This window comes from Symphalangus syndactylus, chromosome 14, assembly GCF_028878055.3.
Source record: "Symphalangus syndactylus isolate Jambi chromosome 14, NHGRI_mSymSyn1-v2.1_pri, whole genome shotgun sequence".
Classification (NCBI taxonomy): domain Eukaryota; kingdom Metazoa; phylum Chordata; class Mammalia; order Primates; family Hylobatidae; genus Symphalangus; species Symphalangus syndactylus.
The window spans coordinates 61,143,061-61,161,345 of NC_072436.2; the positions used below are offsets into that span (position 1 = coordinate 61,143,061).

Here is an 18,285-nt window from a genome sequence, read left to right on the forward strand (position 1 = left end):
CCCCCCATCCCAGGTTCAAGCAATTTTCCTGCCTCAGCCTCCCAAGTATCTGGGGTTACAGGTGCCTGCCACCATACCCAGCCAATTTTCGTATTTTTAGTAGAGACAAGGTTTCACCATGTTGGCCAAGCTGGTCTCCAACTCCTGACCTCAGGTAATCTGCCCGCATCAACCTCCCAAGGTGCTGGGATTAAAGGCATAAGCCACTGTGCCTAGCCTATAGGGAGGTTTTAAAACAACACTTTGCATCACTTCTAGGCCTTTTACCTAAGATCAAGTGTAAAAAACCAATTTGAGTTTCTTTAATAGATACAGGGCTATTCAGGTTATCTATTTCTTCTTGGGTGAACTTTGGTAATTTTCTTTCAAGGAATTTGTCAATTGTATCCATGGTGTTGAATTTAATTGGCATAAAAGTATTCCTAATGTTATTTTACTATCGCTTTATACTGTAGAATCTTTAGTGATGTCACCTCTCTCATACCTTCTGCTGGTAATTTTCTCTCTCTTTTTTCCCTGATCAATCTGGCTGAAAATGTATCAATGTTATTGATTTTCCAAAAGAACAAGCTTTGGGATTCATTGATTTTCCTCTAACCTATTTTCTTTCACTGATTCCCACTTTGGTCTTTATTATTCCTCTTTTTCTGCTTACTTTGGATTTAATTTGCTTTTTTTTCCATCTTTAAGTGAAAACTGAAGTCACTGATTTGAGCTCTCTCTTCTTTTCTAATATTTGATGACATAAATCTTCCTCCAGGTACTGTTTTAGTGACAGCCCATATATTCTATGTTGTTTTCTATTTTCATTCACTTTGAATTGGTTTCTAATTTCCCTTTAGATTTCTCCTTTGACCTATGGGTTATTTAGAAGTATATTAGATGTCAGATATTTGGGGATTTTCAAGGATCTTTCTGTCACTGATTTTTAATTTAATTCTAATTCATCATATGCAGTATGTTCCACAAAGAACATACTGTGTATGATGAATACTTTTGAATTTATTGAGACTTTTAAAAATGGGCCACAATGTGGTCTAGATTCATAAATGTTCCATGTGCACTTGGGAAAAATCTGTATTCTGCTATTGTACAGCAAAGTGTTCTACAAATATCAATCAAGTCAAGTTAGCTGATAGTGTTGTTCAAATCTACTATATTCTTTTTTGTTTGTTTGTTTGTTTTTGAGATGGAGTCTCATTCTGTAGCCCAGCTTAGAGTGCAGTGGCACAATCTCGGCTCACTGCAACCTCTGCCTCCTGGGTTCAGGTAATTCCCCCTGCCTCAGCCTCCCAAGTAGCTGGGATTACAGGCACTTGCCACATGCCTGGCTAATTTTTGTATTTTTAGTAGAGATGGGGTTTTGCCATGTTGGCCAGGCTGGTCTCGAACTCCTGACCTCAGGTAATCTGCCCACCTTGGCCTCCCAAAGTGCTGGGATTGCAGGCATGAGCCATTGTACCCAGCCAAATCTACTGCATTCTTACTGATTTTCTGCCCACTTGTTCTATTAATTATTGAGAGAGGGCTATTAAAATATCTGATAGTTGTGCATTTTTCTAGTTCTCTTTGATGTTTTATTAGTTTTTCTTTTATTCGTTTTGAAGCCTTATTAGGTACAAAAACATTTATGATTGTTATATCTTCTTCACTGACCACATTGTCAGTGTGAAATAACCTTTAATTCCTAGAAATAATTCTTTGCTCTGAAATCTATTTTGATGTTAATATAGCCACTCTAAATTTCTTTTGACTAGTGTTAGCATGGTATATCTATTTCCATCTTTATACTTTTAACCTATTTGTGTCTTTATATTTATAGTGCCTTTCTTATAGGTAGAATATAGTTGGGTCTCAGTTTTTCAATGTAATCTGACACTCTCTGCCTTTTAGTTGGGGTATTTAGACTATTTACATTTAATGTGATTACTGATATGATTAGGTTGAGCCACTCATCTTGCATATGTTCTCTATTCATCTCATCTGTTTTTTATTTCCTTTTTCCATTTTCCTTTGAATTAATCAAGTATTTTTATCATACCATTTTATCTCATTTTATCTCTCTTGTCAAACAGCCACAATTATTTTTTTTGAGATGGAGTCTCGCTCTGTCACCCAGGCCAGAGTACAGTGGCATGATCTAGGCTCACTGCAAGCTCCGCCTCCTGGGTTCATGCCATTCTCCTGCCTCAGCCTCCTGAGTAGCTGAGACTACAGGTGCCCACCACCACACCCAGCTAATTTTTTGTATTTTTAGTAGAGACAGGGTTTCACCGTATTAGCCAGGATGGTCTCAATCTCCTGACCTCATGATCTGCCCGCCTCGGCCTCCCAAAGTGCTGGGATTACAGGCGTGAGCCACTGTGCCTGGCCTACAATTCTTTTTTTTTAATTGTAAACCTTAAGATAATACATTTTATTTGAAGAAAGGTGCTGAAGAGGTGTTATTTGTGTAGGGTGTTAAAATAATGGTAAGCTATGAGAAGGGGAAAAGGGCATTGAGGCTAAGGAGTTAGTTTAAAAAAAAAAAAACAGACCAGTACACATGGGAATGTTGGTGTAGTTTTGTACTGGGGTGGTTAGATTTGCAGTCGCTGAAGCTAAGTTTGTAGGCAAAGACTGAATGAGAGATGAATCTGGAATGGCAAGTTCAAATTAGTCACTAGAAGACCTCAAACCATCCCCCCACAACCCCAGTTCTGTAGATATTGAAAGAATGGTGGACCTGGGGCCTGCTCTCTCTGAACTTGACTCCTCACTTCCCTATGAAAGCTGGCTTTGCTATGTTCCCTGTAATATATATCTGTTTGTCCCCACTTTACAAAAGTATGAACCTTGTCTCTGGTTTACCTCCAATGCCTAGAAAAATATGTGGCAGAACACATGCTTCAGTAAATAATCTTTTAATCACTGAATATTTCAAGAATTCCACATAATTCTATATGACATTATTAACTATTGTAAATTTTTAAGTGGAGAAAAAGTACTGTGTTGCCTTTATTTCATGAAAGCAACCTTAAGAGTTGGCATGAACACATCTATCCATCCACTTGTATTTGTGGTCATATACTCGTATCCCACTTACTATGGATGAATGGAATGATCTATCATCTAAAGTCAGTATTTCTTTTTCCTAACTTCCAATCCAAGGACATTATTCCAGAAATACTTCCTCGTATTTCCTACGTTATCAATTTTGCCCTCTCTGTGGAATATTTCCATTGGCATGCAAACATGCTATTATTTTTTCTCATCTTATAGAACATTAAACACAGCAATCTTGACTCTACTTCCTCTATAACTACTTACCTTGTCTCCATTCCTTTTTTGAGTGAAGTTTCTTGAAATTGTTGCCTGTGCTTACTGCATTCAACCCCTCTACTTTGTTCTCTCAGAAATCCCTTTCAGTCAAGCTTTCTCCTTATCACTTCACCCAAAGCACTCTTGTGAGGTCATCAAGGCTAGCCACTTTACTAAATCCAATGGCTGATTATCAGGTCTCATTATCAGGTCTCAGCAGCATTTGATAAAGTTGGCCACCATTTTCTTGAAATAATGTTTTCCTTCGGCCTTGTGAACATCATACTCTCCTTTACTGGTTGCTTTTCAATTTCTTTTTCTGGTTCCTCTTTACTCTTCTTTATTTTTATTTCAATAGGTTTTTGTGGGGAACAGGTGGTGTTTTGTACATGAATAAGTTTTTTAGTGGCAATATCTGAGATTTTTGTGCATCCATCACCAGAGCAGTGTACACTGTACCCAATGCGTAGTCTTTTATCCCTCGACCCCCTCCCACCCTTTCCCCCATGTCCCCAAAGCCCATTGTATCATTCTTATGCCTTTGCATCCTCATAGCTTAGCTCCCACTTACCAGTAACAACATACAATGTTTGGTTTTCCATTTCTGAGTTACTTCACTTGGAATAATGGTCTCCAATTCCATCCAGGTGGCTGCAAATGCCATTATTCCATTCCTTTTTATGGCTAAGTAGTATTCCATTGTATGAATGTGTATATATATATATATATATATATATATATATATATATATATACACATACATACATACATACATATATACATATATACCACATTTTCTTTATTCACTCGTTGATCGATGAGCATTTGGGCTGGTTCCTTATTTTTGCAATTGTGAATGCTGCTATAAACATGCATGTGCAAGTATCTTTTTCATGTAATGATTTCTTTTCCTCCGGGTAGAAAACCAGAAGTGGGATTGCTGGATCAAGTGGTAGATCTACTTTTAGTTCTTTAAGGAATCTCCACACTGTTTTCCATAGTGGTTGTTATTAGTTTACATTCCCACCAACAGTGTAAAAGTGTTCCCTTTTCACCACAACCACACCAACATCTATTTTAAGTTTTTGATTTTTTTATTATGGTCATTCTTGCAGGATTAAGGTGTTATCGTGTTATGGTTTTGATTTGCATTTCCCTGGTAATTAGCGAGGTTGAGTATTTTTTCATATGTTTGTTGGCCATTAGTATATCTTCTTTTGAGAATTGTCTATTCATGTCCTTAGCCCACTTTTTGATGAGATTGTTTGTTTTTTCCTGAACAGCTACAATTCTTTGGCTTGTTATTTTAGTGGTTGCTTTAGGGTTTATAGTGCATGTCTTCAACTGATCACAGTCTACCTTCAAGTGATAATATATCATTTTAGTATAAGAAACTTACATCAGTATACTTCTTCCCTCCTAGTGTTTAAGCTATGACTGTCATCCATCTTATTTTACATGTCGTAAATTCCATAGTACTTTATTATTTTTGTTTAAACAATTATATTTTAAAGAGGTTTAAGTCATAATAACAAATTATATATTTGTCCATGTTGTTACTATTTCCAGTGCTCTTCATTCTCTTGTGCAGATCTAGATTTCAATATGGTATCCTTCTTACTGCCTAAAAGACATCCTTTAATTTTTCTTGTAGTGCAGGTCTCCAGGTAAGAAAGTCTTAAGTCTTTACAAGTCTAAAAATGTATTTATTTCTTCATATCCATTATTCTCTTTTTGGTAGTATCTAGTTGGCTGTGACACTAATCCATTAAACTTTCCGCTTCAATTATGGTATTTTTCAAATCTAGATTTCTATTTGGTAATTTTTCCCAATCTACTTGATTATTTTCATACTCATGCTCTTTAATCCCCTTGTTTCTTTACGTGTAAGACACACTTTATGTGATGTTTGGTGACTCTAATATCTTAAGTCTCTGTAGGTTGTTTCCTCTGTACATTGTTTCTGCTGGCTCTTGCCCATTATACATGTTTGTAATTTTTGATTAAAAACTTACATTCCTTGAAGCTGTCTTCCATTTTGCTTTTGCCAGGCACCTGGAAGGCATTAAAAACCTGATGTCACTTTAAATTTGCAGCTTGGGACTTTTTAGATTTTACAGCTTGTGTGTGAAGCCACCAGTGGAAAGGCTGCCTATGGTTATATATTAATGTATACTCACTCTCAGGAAAGATGTTTTCCCTCAGGATGGACAATCTTGTCTGCTGTTCCAGGGGGCTGCAGGGATTGAGGGGGCAAAAGACAGGGGAGGCAGACAGGTTGATTCATAGTTCCCTCCTACACTAAACCTATCTTTTTGGTGTCCTACTTTTTGATGTCTTTTCCTAACCCTCCCACCTTGGACAGGATCTAAACTTTGTCTGCCATTCTGCTGCCCCATCCTCATCCCAGACTATGAAAAGAGAGTTTCAGTATGACACTTGGCAACTATCTTAAGGGTGAAAAATGGCATCTAATTACTTCTTTGGGTTTCTACTTTGACTTTTTAATTTTAGATTTTTTGCCTTTGTGAACTCTTAATTATTTTGCAGCTCATTGACACATTTTTTTAAAATGGTTCTTGATATGTATTCCAGAAGTTTTTGTTGTTTTCTGGTCCTTGTCAGCCCATGTTGCCGGAAATAAAATTCTTTCAACTTGTTCTTTAACAATTTACACTATCCATATATTCTTTCCTGTTCCAGAGGCAATAGAGTGAGAACACACACTTAGGAGCCAAACTGGCCTGAGATTAAGATCCACCAGCAATGTGACCTCAGTAGCCTATTTACATTCTGAGCCTCAGTTTCTCATAGGGTTGGTGTGATAATTAAATGAGGTAATATATGAATAACACTTAAAACAGCGACTGACACTGGCAAGGATGGACTTTCTTGTTATCACTATCTGAAAAAGTTGAAAAATTATGAGCCTGAGTAACAGTTATACATCTTACCCAATGGTTCACTAACCTCTGGTCCCTGGCTACCCTGGCCCCCTCTACCATGCAGTCACCCACACCCATGCTTATACTGATGGAGAGGAGTCAACTATGAGCTATTTACTGGATGACAGGCCCAGCTACTGTCACAGATGCGCCCCAAGTCCAGGACAGAATGCTAGCAGATAGCTGCTGGTCTGAGAAATGTCATCATCATATAAGCCTGAGTGAAAACACAGCCCCTTTACTACTAAGAAATCTGAAAACAAACAAACATAAACAAACATAATTTTAAATTTTGTATTTTTTATGATGTCATTTATCCCAACAGCCATCTGACATCAATAGCCCTGAATACTAAAAGTCTCAACGTTGTAGAAATGGTCTCCTCCTTTTTGAAAACCATGTTTATTTTTCCCCCACAATACAGCGCTATCTGCAAAGCCTTGAACTGATAACATAGCTCAGGAACTAACTCTGTCTTAGCAGAGTAGCAGCTGAAAAAACATGACAATTCTTAACAAACAGGGAGACCAGGAATGCTCACTTCTAAAAACATTATTTATTCAGGGCAAGTGGTATTTCTGATGTGAGAATGAAGCTTAAACTTCAGCTTTAATTTATAAGAATTAGGAAATGCAGATTAAATCTCTGATGCCATATTGTGAATTCAGTAAAGGTTAACTAATCTACGACGCAAAGACAAACGTTAGCTATCCTACTCTTATTATTCTGGAAATTTAATGAAAATTAAACAAGCAGACTCACAGAGTGTAAGAATTATCACCCCCGCCTTAACAGTGCTGTTTTCAGCCTCTGTTGCCTGAAACATTGCAGAATAATTCAGATTTTTTTAACCCCACCTTTTTATTGAGTAAAACCAAAGTACTAAACTAATAAATGTGAAAAAGGATGTTGGGTTTAAAAAGAAAAAGCCTCTAGACATCGAGCCTCTTAGATATTTTAAAAGTGAAGACTGAGAAGGAACGCACTGTTGCTAAATAGAATTAGAGGACTATGGTCAGTTTATAATCTTTTCAATATGGGATTTGAATGTTCTGATATTAGATATGATGTACATTATTTATATAGTACCTTCCGAGAAGAAAAAAAATCAATATTGGTTTATACAGTATTTGGCATGCTATTCACGTATGCAGTGATGTGTACGATGTCAGAGCTAGAAAATAGCTTAGATACGATTTGGATTCAGCGCTGGGCGGGTCCGCCCCTGCCAAGCCCCGCCCCATCCCCCTCCCCCTCGCCTCGCCTCATCCCGCGTCCTCCGACCCGCCCCCTCCGCTCCCCGCCCCCTGCCTCTCCGCCCCCCTCGCCCCGTCCGCTCCGCCCCCGCCCCGTCCCGTCAACCCCGCCCCGCTCCGCCTTGTCCCCCTCCGCCCCGCCCCGTCCCCTCCGCCCCGCCCCGCCCCCTGAGGCATGCGCGGTGCGCCTGGCCGGCTGGGCTGGCTGTTTGAGAACTGCGCGCGGAGCTCTCTGGCCGGTGTCTGAAGTCGTCAGTTTACTGCTTGTAACAAACATAGCGATCACTGGGAACCTGGAAGTAGAGACTCCTTTCTGCCGTCTCTCCGTCCCTCGGGCTGCTGCGAATTTCCCCCCACGCCGGTCGCCAGGACCCCGGGCTGGCTGAACGCCCCCACCGGTCCCGCCGCCCCAGGGCCCGCTACGCGCCCGGCATAATGGGAGAAAAATCACTACGGAAAGGCCCAGCCCCTCGCCATGCAGACGGGAAGCTTGGCCGCACGTGTGATCACCCTTATGCCCCTTGGGGCTTCACCCCCGCTTCGCGGGCTCCAACAGCCTGGGCCGGGGCCTCCTTGTCCTGTGTGGGCCTCTCGGCGGTAAGAACACAGTCCCCAGCCCCAGCGAGCTCGCGGGCCTCCCACCCGCCGTGCACAGGCTGCACTTCTGCGCCCCAGCACTGCGCCTGCGGGACCACCTGGGTCACTTTTCCATTCTGATGACGTCCTGTACTTCGTGGCTGCAGGCTTCTCAAGCCCCAGGTCTGTGGAGGAACGAGCAAAGCAGCAGAATATCCGTGCCACATCTTTCTGGAGCACCCGTTTTACTACCAGATTTGGAAGGAACGCAGTTAAGTAATTTCCAAGGTAAGTAATTAAAATTTTACGATGAAAAGGCTGGAAACTCTTCTGCTGGTAATAACTGTCAGACGTATCTGTGCCTGAAATGTCAGACTTTCTCTGAGAAAAAAACTGAAAACTTGTTTCCCATTATTTTAAATAGGAAAAATTATAGGGCACAGCAAGTCAATAGAAAAAAACCTACCAATTTCCTAACTCAAAGTGTGGCAGTAGGTTTAAGTTGCACATAAGTTAGGATGTAAAGTGCTTAAATGTTGCCACTTGGTCACCCACATTTGATATGGTTGTTAACATGCAGTTGCCTTGGATGCAGTAGCTGTAGCTTGAGACCAGCAACATCACACGTGAACCTCCCCTTTGTCAACACACCAAAGCTTTTTGAAGTGACTGTCATGATCCTGATGGTCTACCAGTTGTTTCTGGAAGCAACATGTGGCTTTTCCAGCAAACTATTTAGTTTAAAATGTTGTAATTTTTGAAAGCTCAAACATTATGTCTACAACCATCAGCTGAAAAATTTGAGACAGGTTCATGCTCTTTTGCCCAAACTGCACCACGACAGGGGCTCCAGCGATCCACCTGCTTCAGCCTCCCCAGTAGCTGAGACCACAGGTGTGTGCCACCATGCCTGTTAATTTCTAAATTTTTTGTAGAAACTATATCTCCCCACATTGCCCAGGCTGGTCTCGAACTTCTAGACTCAAGCAGTTTTCCTGCCTTGGCCTCCCAAAGTGCTGGGATCACACGCGTGAGTCACCGACTGCACCCAGCCTGAAAAATGTTTTGCGAGATAAATAGCTGCTATACAGTTTAGATATTAAAAACTAGGACGTGTTCTTCCAGGAAAGTAATAATTTCGGATATATTCTGTGTCACATCCTGTATTATGAAATAGATGGCAAAAAAAATCCCATTTAATTTAAAGATGGAAGCTGTAACTTCAAGTAAATTTGGAGCTGAGGAGTCCTTTCGGGCTATGACCCCAGAATTCTGGGGTTCTCTGTACTGATTTTTTGCTAGTGTCCACACACAAGCATTCGTTAATGCTGTGCGTTAAACAAATAGACCTTCTTTGACCGCAGATTTCTCTCCATTTACCATTCTGTTTCTCTGTTCCATGCAGCTACCTCACCTCCTGTCCTCTCTTGAACCCACTCCTTTCTAGCTTTCCTCCATGGCACTTTGCTGAAACGACTTTCATCTCAGTCATTTAGCTGCATTTGACACAGATGATCCAATTGTGGAGTTCCACCCTTTCTTCTGCATTTTAAAGACCTTCCCTCCTGGATTCCCTCTCACCTTTATCTTCATCCTCCTGCTCCTCCTCCACCAGATCTCTAGTGATCCTCTCTGAATGATCCCACACAGTCTCATAGCTTTAAATACCATCCATCTGTTGATTATCACTAGGCTTGGGTCCTCTTCCCTGAGGGGAACACCAAGAGTCATCCCTGACTCTTTTCCCTTCTCCCCCAACCCCCATGCAACCACACAGCAAGTCCTGTGGCTCTTGAGTGCAACCAGCATCCTGATTCACCATCTCCATTTCTACAACCAGTTTCAGTCACCTTCCTCCTACTGGTCTACTGCCAAAGATCCTCCAACCTCCCTGTATCCTGTGTTGCCCTCCTACAGTCCAGCCTCCCCTCAAGCATCCAGAGTGATCTCTTGAAAATATTAAAACATGATATAGGCATACCCCCACCCCTGTGTAAACCCTGCCACTGTCTACTCATTGCAGTAGAATAAAAGCTCAGACCTGGTGCCTGCCTCTTCAACCTCATCTCCTACCCTTGCTTGTTCTTGCTATGTGGATCAGATTTTCTGGTCTCCAGAGCTGAAAACAATCTTAACTGACAGACATTAGATCGTAGACTCTGTCCACAGCATAAGGCATGGAAGGCAAAGTCTGAGAGAGTGAAGGGCCAGAAAAGTTTGTTTAAAAAAAAACTGGAAGCATAACTAACCTGTATGTATATACTCAAAAGAACGTGGAAACAAAATGAACTCTTTAGAAACTGAGCCAATAGACTTGCAAACAAATAGAAATACCTTTGGTCCTACTCTGAAAACAAAAAGAATCCTTAGTGAGTATACAAGAACAAAAATTGTACACATTTCTGGGTCATAATGCAATAAAACCAGAAATAATGGAAAGAGAATTTAAAGATGTTCAGCTTCCTGAAAATGTAAATTATGCTTTTAAACAAATTAATGCCTACATCAGGGTGCAAATCCAAAACACAAATACCTTGCCTATAAAAATATATTTTTGCAAACAACAGTGTATCCGGATGTAAGGAGAGAGCTCACTGACTCAGAAGCTCCCAGAGTGACCAGATGTGTTCATGGGAACCGGAGCACTGCCCTGGAGTCATTTGACATCACCGTATTACAGGTAGGACAGCCATGCTGGGAGATGCCCAGATGCCAGTAATAAGTCAGAGGATTCCCTCCTGAACGGGACCTCCCAGTCCTCTTTGGCACAGGGTTCCAGGCAGTGACCACATATCCGTCGGTGAGGGCTTACAAGATCAACCTGCCCTCAGGCAGTGGAGTGGAAACTGGCACTAGCAGCTACAGTGGAAAAAATGAATGGCCTCTAAGAATATGTCATCTGCCCCATGCAAAGACTGGATCCCAGAAGTCCTCCTGGTAAGGACTCGGAGCCAGACAACTTCATTTCCTGTCACCTGGGCTGCTCTCCCTCTGGCAGCTATGGAAATTGGTGAAGCACAGGAACGTACTGGAAATGGCAATGATGTGCCATTCCAATGTGTGGAAGTGTACAAGTTAAGTAATATTTTAAAAACAGAACACACAACAATTTGCACAATCCGACCAAAGTGCTGTCATGTATGTTTCTAAACAAGTTTGGAAGAGAATTTGGAAATGGCTGAAATTTTTTTATAAAGCTTATGTTTTTAGTTTGTTTAAATGTAAAAGCATACACTTAGAAACAAGTTAGTATGTAAAAATTTTTAATCTTATCTATCTGGAAGCTTCAAATACCTAGAATGAGGCATTTCCCAAAGGTCTCTGTAACTTGAATTTTACTGTAGTTTGAAAACTCTTGCCCAGCATAGTGGCTCACACCACTGTGCACTTTGCACTACTGTGCACATCACTCAGCACTTTGGGAGGTTAAGGTGGGCAGATCACTTGAGCTAGGAGTTAAGAGACCAGCCTGGGCAACATGGTGAAACCCCATCTCTACAAAAAATTTAAAAATGCCTTCCATCCTTCCTTCCTTCCTTCCTTCCTTCCTTTCTTCCTTTCTTTCTTTCTTTCTTTCTTTCTTCTCTTTCCCTCTCTGGCCCAGGCTACAATCTACTCGGCTTGCTGCCGCCCGCGCCGCGGACTGCCTGGGACTGCCGGCGGGCGCGACCACTCCCTGCCTTTTCTCCTTTCGCTGCACGCACGCGTTCGCCATCTTGGCCACGCTGGTCGCCAGCTCCTGACGCCGAGTGCTCTGCCCGCCTCAGCCTCCCGAGGTACTGGGACTACAGACGGAGTCTCGCTCACCCAGTGCTCGGTGTTGCCCGGGCTGGAGTGCGGTGGCGTGGTCTGGCCTCGCGGCAGCCTCTGCCCCCCAGCCGCCTGCCTTGGCCTACTAGGGTGCTGGGATTGCAGCCCCTGCCCGGCCGCCGCCCCATCTGGGAGGTGGGGAGCGCCTCTGCCCGGCCGCCCCGTCTGGGAAGTGAGGAGCGCCTCTGCCCGGCCGCCCCGTCTGGGAAGTGAGGAGCGCCTCTGCCCGGCCACCCATCGTCTGGGAAGTGAGGAGCGCCTCTGCCCGGCCTCCCCGTCCGGGAGGTGAGGAGCGCCTCTGCCCGGCCGCCCTGTCCGGGAGAAAGTGAGGAGCGCCTCTGCCCGGCCGCCCCGTCCGGGAAGAAGTGAGGAGCGCCTCTGCCCGGCCGCCTCGTCCGGGAAGAAGTGAGGAGCGCCTCTGCCCGGCCGCCCCGTCCGGGAAGAAGTGAGTAGCGCCTCTGCCCGGCCGCCCCGTCTGGGAAGTGAGGAGCACCTCTGCCCGGCCGCCCCGTCCGGGAAGAAATGAGGAGTGCCTCTGCCCGGGCGCCCCATCCGGGAAGAAGTGAGGAGCGCCTCTACCCGGCCGCCCCATCCGGGAAGAAGTGAGGAGCGCCTCTGCCCGGCCACCCATCGTCTGGGAAGTGAGGAGCGCCTCTGCCCGGCCACCCACCGTCTGGGAAGTGAGGAGCGCCTCTGCCCGGCTGCCCCGTCCGGGAAGCGAGGAGTGCCTCTGCCCGGCCGCCCCGTCTGGGAAGTGAGCAGCGCCTCTGCCCCCGTCCGGGAAGAAGTGAGGAGCGCCTCTGCCCGGCCGCCCCGCCCGGGAAGAAGTGAGGAGCGCCTCTGCCCGGCCGCCCCGCCCGGGAAGAAGTGAGGAGCGCCTCTGCCCGGCCGCCCCGCCCGGGAAGAAGTGAGGAGCGCCTCTGCCCGGGCGCCCCGCCCGGGAAGAAGTGAGGAGCGCCTCTGCCCGGCCGCCCCGTCCGGGAAGAAGTGAGGAGCGCCTCTGCCCGGCCGCCCCGTCCGGGAAGAAGTGAGGAGCGCCTCTGCCCGGCCGCCCCGTCCGGGAAGAAGTGAGGAGCGCCTCTGCCCGGCCGCCCCGTCGGGAAGAAGTGAGGAGCGCCTATGCCCGGCCGCCCCGTCCGGGAAGAAGTGAGGAGCGCCTCTGCCCGGCCGCCCCGTCTGGGAGGTGAGGAGCGCCTCTGCCTGGCTACCCATCGTCTGGGAGGTGAGGAGCGCCTCTGCCCGGCCACCCATCGTCTGGGAAGTGAGGAGCGCCTCTGCCCGGCCACCCATCGTCTGGGAGGTGAGGAGCGCCTCTGCCCGGCCACCCACCGTCTGGGAAGTGAGGAGCGCCTCTGCCCGGCCACCCATCGTCTGGGAAGTGAGGAGCGCCTCTGCCCGGCCGCCCCGTCTGGGAAGTGAGGAGCGCCTCTGCCCGGCCACCCATCGTCTGGGAAGTGAGGAGCGCCTCTGCCCGGCCACCCATCGTCTGGGAAGTGAGGAGCGCCTCTGCCCGGCCACCCCGTCTGGGAAGTGAGGAGCGCCTCTGCCCGGCCACCCATCTTCTGGGAAGTGAGGAGCGCCTCTGCCCCGCCTCCCCGTCCGGGAGGTGAGGAGCGCCTCTGCCCGGCCGCCCCGTCTGGGAGAAAGTGAGGAGCGCCTCTGCCCGGCCGCCCCGTCCGGGAAGAAGTGAGGAGCGCCTCTGCCCGGCCGCCCCGTCTCGGAAGAAATGAGGAGCGCCTCTGCCCGGCCGCCTCGTCCGGGAAGAAGTGAGGAGCGCCTCTGCCCGGCCGCCCCGTCCGGGAAGAAGTGAGTAGCGCCTCTGCCCGGCCGCCCCGTCTGGGAAGTGAGGAGCGCCTCTGCCCGGCCACCCCGTCCGGGAAGAAATGAGGAGTGCCTCTGCCCGGGCGCCCCATCCGGGAAGAAGTGAGGAGCGCCTCTACCCGGCCGCCCCATCCGGGAAGAAGTGAGGAGCGCCTCTGCCCGGCCACCCATCATCTGGGAAGTGAGGAGCGCCTCTGCCCAGCCACCCACCGTCTGGGAAGTGAGGAGCGCCTCTGCCCGGCCGCCCCGTCTGGGAAGTAAGGAGCGGCTCTGCCCGGCCGCCCCGTCCGGGAAGTGAGGAGTACCTCTGCCCGGCCGCCCCGTCTGGGAAGTGAGCAGCGCCTCTGCCCCCGTCCGGGAAGAAGTGAGGAGCGCCTCTGCCCGGGCGCCCCGTCCAGGAAGAAGTGAGGAGCGCCTCTGCCCGGCCGCCCCGTCCGGGAAGAAGTGAGGAGCGCCTCTGCCCGGCCGCCCCGTCCGGGAAGAAGTGAGGAGCGCCTCTGCCCGGCCGCCCCGTCCGGGAAGAAGTGAGGAGCGCCTCTGCCCGGGCGCCCCGTCCGGGAAGAAGTGAGGAGCGCCTCTGCCCGGGCGCCCCGTCCGGGAAGAAGTGAGGAGCGCCTCTGCCCGGGCGCCCCGTCCGGGAAGAAGTGAGGAGCGCCTCTGCCCGGGCGCCCCGTCCGGGAAGAAGTGAGGAGCGCCTCTGCCCGGCCACCCATCGTCTGGGAAGTGAGGAGCGCCTCTGCCCGGCCACCCACCGTCTGGGAAGTGAGGAGCGCCTCTGCCCGGCCGCCCCGTCTGGGAAGTAAGGAGCGGCTCTGCCCGGCCGCCCCGTCCGGGAAGTGAGGAGTGCCTCTGCCCGGCCGCCCCGTCTGGGAAGTGAGCAGCGCCTCTGCCCCCGTCCGGGAAGAAGTGAGGAGCGCCTCTGCCCGGGCGCCCCGTCCAGGAAGAAGTGAGGAGCGCCTCTGCCCGGCCGCCCCGTCCGGGAAGAAGTGAGGAGCGCCTCTGCCCGGCCGCCCCGTCCGGGAAGAAGTGGGGGGCGCCTCTGCCCGGCCGCCCCGTCCGGGAAGAAGTGAGGAGCGCCTCTGCCCGGCCGCCCCGTCCGGGAAGAAGTGGGGAGCGCCTCTGCCCGGCCGCCCCGTCCGGGAAGAAGTGGGGAGCGCCTCTGCCCGGCCGCCCCGTCGGGAAGAGGTGAGGAGCGCCTATGCCCGGCCGCCCCGTCCGGGAAGAAGTGAGGAGCGCCTCTGCCCGGCCGCCCCGTCTGGGAGGTGAGGAGCGCCTCTGCCCGGCTACCCATCGTCTGGGAGGTGAGGAGCGCCTCTGCCCGGCCGCCCATCGTCTGGGAGGTGAGGAGCGCCTCTGCCCGGCCACCCATCGTCTGGGAGCTGAGGAGCGCCTCTGCCCGGCCACCCATCGTCTGGAAAGTGAGGAGCGCCTCTGCCCGGCTGCCCCATCTGGGAAGTGAGGAGCGCCTCTACCCGGCCACCCATTGTCTGGGAAGTGAGGAGTGCCTCTGCCCGGCCGCCCCGTCCGGGAAGAAGTGAGGAGCGCCTCTGCCCGGCCACCCATCGTCTGGGAAGTGAGGAGCGCCTCTGCCCGGCCACCTATCGTCTGGGAAGAAGTGAGGAGCGTCTCTGCCTTCCCGCCCCGTCTGGGAAGTGAGGAGCTCCTCTGCCCGGCCGCCCCGTGTCTGGGTAGAAGTGAGGAGCTCCTCTGCCTGGCTGCTCCGTCTGGGAGGTCTGCCACGGAGGCCAGAAGCAATGTGGGGGCTGGACGTGGTGGCTCACGCCTGTGGTCCCGGCACTCTGGGGGGCGAGGCGGGTTGATCACTTCGGGCTAGGAGTTCAAGACCAGTCTGGCCAACTTGGCGAAACATGAAGAATACAACAGACAGACCAACCAACCAACTCAGTGACAACAAAACAGGTCTACCCTGGAGTCATACTCTAATTTTTTCTATTTTCCTCCCTTTCTGATCCGTTATCCCACTTCCTTTTTCTTCCTCTTCCTTCTCCCTCTTCTTTGTCAAATAGAGGATTGAGTTATTATCACTGATCCATAAAAAAAAAAAAAAAAATTTAAAAATTAGCTGGGAGTGGTGGCACTGCCGATAGACACAGCTACTCAGGAGGCTGAGGTGGGAGGATCCTTGAGCCCGGGAGGTCTAGGCTGCAGTGAGCCGTGATTGCACCACTGTACTTCAGCCTGGGCAACATGCCAGACTCTGCCCCCTCCCCCAAAAGAAAGAAAACTATTAGTTCATAGTGCAGTTGATGAAATAATGTACATCCACAAAGAAAGGAGCAATCATAATATGTATATAATTACTCAGTATTAAAATATTGTGTATAGTATTACATATATAATATTGAATACCTATAATGAATGGGGCACTGCTTTAAGCACTTTATGCTCATTATCCCACAAGAATTCTCTCTCCAGCAGGTCTTAGTATATTCAATTTAAAGGTTAATTAGTAAGCAATATATAGAATTGAACAAGAAACTACTTAGAACATAGAAGGCTCTCGAAAATACAATGTGGAATGAGTAATGCAAGTTACAGAGATACACAGCACATTTATAGAAAGTGTAAAAACTTACAAAGTTAAACAGTATATTATTTAGAGAAACAATATATTAGAGATATTATGTAATAAAAGTATAATGAAAGTCAGGGAAATAATACTTTTTTTAAAGCTTCAGATGAATGATTGTCCTAGATGGGGTTACATTTCAGAAGGGCCAACCATGCAGATGGCTTCAAATGTAGTGATGTAGGTGATGGGTACAATGTATTTATTTTACTTTTATGTGAGTCTGTGTATGTGTGAGTGTGTCTGTGTAATTTTGTATGTATAAAATAGTTTGTAATAATTTTTTTTTTTGCGTTGGGATGTTTCTCTGTCTCCTGGGCTGGATTGCAGTAGCATGATCATGGCTCACTGCAGCCTCCACCTCTCAGGCTCAAGTGATCCTCCCACGTCAGCCTCCTGAGAACCTGGGACTACAAGTGGGCACCACCATGCTTGGCTAAATTTTTAAAATCTTTTGTAGAGATGGGGTCTCACTCTATTGTCCAGGCTGGTCTTGAACTCTCAGCCTCAAACAATCCTCCTGCCTCAGCCTCCCCAAGTGCTCGTATTACAGGGTGAGCTGCTGTGCCCAGCCTAATTTTTTTTTATTTTTAAACAACTTTATTGAGGCAAAATTCACATACCTTATGACCTGCTAGGGTTTAGTATAACCACAGATGTGTGCAACCAAAACCATGGTTAAGTTTACAACATTTTTGTTAGTCCTGTACCTTTTAGCTATCACCCTGTTTTTCCCTCCACCCCCTACCCCAGTTGTAAGCAACCACAAATCTAGTTTCCATCCCAATAGATGTCTTCTCTGGGCATTTCATATAAATCGATCCATATAAGTGTTTTTTCATGTCTGGCTTCTTCACATTTGTCTCATTCCAGAAGGTGCCTGAATTTTTCCACAACTAGGAATACTAAGCTGTGGGGTGAATTTTTGGTTCCCAAGTGAATGTGAATGAGGCAGAGTGGAAGGAGAGTTCTTTTACTGAGGGAACGGGACAAGAACCAATGAAAGAAAGAGATCCAGCAGGAGGGGAGGCAGGAAGCGGGGTGGAGAGCTTCTTGAAGCAGATGAACAGAGCTCTGGGCCATGACAGCAGAATAGAAGGTGCAGTGCAGCGGGGTGCAGGTCCTGAGGGGGAGGGAGGGGGAATGTGGAAAACAGCAGGTCATAAACTCTGAATTCCAGCTGCTGGAGCTGTGGGTCCCAGGGGCCTGGTTATCCCCTCGCAGGCAGGAGCTGGAAAGTGGGGCTCTGCTCAGGTCCAGGAAGGAAGTGAGTGCACGGGTGGTGTGGACATGTGCATGGAAGCCCGCAATGTGAGGTCAGAACTTCAGGGAGAACCTGCATTTGGGCTCCAGGCTGGTTGGAAGTGTTCTTTCATTCAGCAGCCTTCTCATTAAGTGCCTGCTGTGTGACAGACACTGCAGAGCACAGAGATGCAATCTTACCTGTCCCAGCCTTCCAGGCACCGCACGCGCTTTCAAACAACCAGCTCTCATGTTTCATGGAGCAAGAATTCACTCACTACCACCGGGACAGCACCAAGCCATTCCTTCCAGGGAGTTGTCTGGAAGGCTGGGACATGGTTATTTTCCATCTCCCCACGGTTCATGGAACTGTATTCTGCATAGAATTGGCAAAGTACAACTATCATTGATTAGTAATTGAAGAAACAAAGATTTTAACTTCATGTTTTTTACAAAATGCAATATCTGAGATGTAGCATTCTATATCTTTGGCTTTAATGTTAGCTATACAGACAAAATAGAAAATGAAAAAATTTTTTCCAATATTAAATATTCACATTGATGTCTGTATTAGTCTATTTTGTGTTGCTATAAAAGAACACCTGAGGCTGGGTAATTTATGAAGAAAAGAGATTTATTTGGCTTATAATTCTGCAGGCTGTACCAGCCTGGCACCACCATCTGTTTCTGGTGAGGACCCTAGGAAGCCTCCAGTCGTGGTGGAAGGGGAAGTGGAGCAAGGAAG

General features: G+C 47.8%; 1 pseudogene; it reads left to right on the forward strand.

Annotated features, from left to right (window-relative positions):
- Positions 1-7,662: 7,662 nt before the first annotated feature.
- Positions 7,663-18,285, forward strand: part of LOC129461727 (putative uncharacterized protein LINC02693) — a 28,532-nt pseudogene continuing 17,909 nt past the window's right edge.